The sequence below is a fragment of the Eubalaena glacialis genome, chromosome 8 (assembly GCF_028564815.1).
Source record: "Eubalaena glacialis isolate mEubGla1 chromosome 8, mEubGla1.1.hap2.+ XY, whole genome shotgun sequence".
In the NCBI taxonomy this organism is placed as follows: Eukaryota; Metazoa; Chordata; class Mammalia; order Artiodactyla; family Balaenidae; genus Eubalaena; species Eubalaena glacialis.
The window spans coordinates 100,091,369-100,093,567 of NC_083723.1; positions in this window are offsets into that span (position 1 = coordinate 100,091,369).

Below are 2,199 nucleotides of genomic sequence, written 5' to 3' on the forward strand. Positions count from 1 at the left end.
ACACGAGTGTATGCATTTATCACTTAAGATTTTTACATCTCATTTGAAAATTTTACCTCAAAAGAAAAAATTATAAACATATAATGACCTCTAGTTAATATTACATGTCTGAATTATCTAGTGAGAAGGGTAGGGATGTCTATAATTTACTTTGAAGTGCATTAAGAAATAAGATGGATTGATGGAATTATAGATGGATAGATATGTGATAAACCAAATACAGCAAAATATTAGTAGTAGAATCTTGGTGATACACATATGTGTTTACTGCAAAAATCCTTTATCTTTGCTAAACATTGTCTCATAATTAAAAGCTGGTGGAAGAGACCCAGAAAAAAAAATTGTTTTATTCTTCTGAGTCTCTTTTTATGAGCAATGAAGCCTTTCCCCAAATAATACTCAGAGGAATTTCCCTCATTTCTCATTGGCAGGAAGAGTGGTATGTTAGAGCTGGCTCACTGTGGCTTGCAAGAGTCAATTGTTAAATTTTCAGGATTTTGTGAACCAGTTGATGTCACGTTGGAGCTTGAATTCTCTACAGAGGGAGTATTCACACCAGAGAAATTGTTGAATGCTCCAAATCAGGACTTTTTTTAAAAAAAGAGCCAGTTGTTAAATATTTACCAATACACCACTGCCCACTCTCAACAAACCTCTGACATAGAAAACAAAACACAATGATAGGCATAAATTAAAGAAAATACGTCTGAGTTACAAGTCAGAATGCGAACACCTGAACCAAATTAGGTCTCTTCCAGCATGGAAGAAAGGAAAATGACGAATGGATAGGCTAGTAACAGTCTGGCACACACTTACAGGGACTCACAATTCAAAAGAGTATATAGTACTGTTTTGGTTCAAAAGGATACACAGTAAAATCTCTCCTCCCACATCCCTCCATTTTCCCGCCCTTCCAGTCAGCCAGTTCTCTGACTGGGTAACCAAAATTACCTGTTTCTTGCACATCCTGCCAGGAAGATTACATGCATATACAAGCAGAAGGCATATTTCTTCTCACAGTGATAGTATACCGCTACACTGCTTTAAAACCTTGTTGTGTTTTTTTTTTAACTTAACTTTGTAAAATTCTACCCACATTCTAAAGCCCTTTCTCATTTTTTGGTGATTGCATGGTTTCTATTATATGAATATAATGCAATGAATTTAACCTAGCCCTAGACATGGATATACAGGTTGTTTCCAGTCTTTATTATTACAAATTATGCTGAAATTAATTATAGAGTAAGTATTTCCCACATATGAGATCAATTTCTAGGAGTAGAATTGTGGTGTCAAAGGGGATTTGCAACCCGTAATTTGAATGATATTGCTAAATTGCCCTCCACTGATATTGTATCAATTTAAAACACCACCAGCAATGACTGAGTGCCTGTTGCCGCAAAACCTCACCATCAAAATGTGCTAAATCTTTGCTAATCAGATAGGTGAAAATTGCTTCATTGAAGTTTCGATCTACAATTCTCTTAACACAAGTGAGGTTGAACATCTTCTGATGTTTAACAAACATTTGTACTTTCTTTTTTAAGAACTATTTCTATAAACATTTGTAAGGTGCATCCTTTTCATAACAAATGTGTAAGGAACTCTTCTCATACAGTAAGGATATTTGCACTATGTTTTTTAAGTTGCAAATATTTTCCCCAGTTTGTCATTTTTCTTTTGACTTTGCTTAGTTTTTTTTAGAGATGCATGATTTTTTTCATTTTTATGAGGTTGGTTTATTGACATCTATTTAATGTATCCTAGTTTTGTTGCCATACTTAGAAGGTTATCCTTATTACGTGAGTATTAAAAAATATGCCATAATTTCTTCTATGACTTTTATGGTTACACACTTTTCATCTAAATTTTTGTCCTTTTGCAATTTACGTTGGTTAAGGTAGGTAGTATGAACTGTATTTGTTTTTCTCAATGACTACTCAGCTGCCCCAGTTCTGTTTAATACTATGATTTATCATTTTTCTAAAAAAACAGCATGGTCTAATTTATTAGTTATCTTGTTTTTCTGTTACTTAATTTTTTAATGATCAATTTTATCATTTCTATATTTCCTTCTGCTTCCCTAAACATTTTTTGTTCTTTTTCTAACTTCATGAGTTAAGTGCTTAATACATTTCTCTTCATTCTTTCCAGATTATTACTATAAATATTTAAGGACATGAATTTTCCTCTGATTTA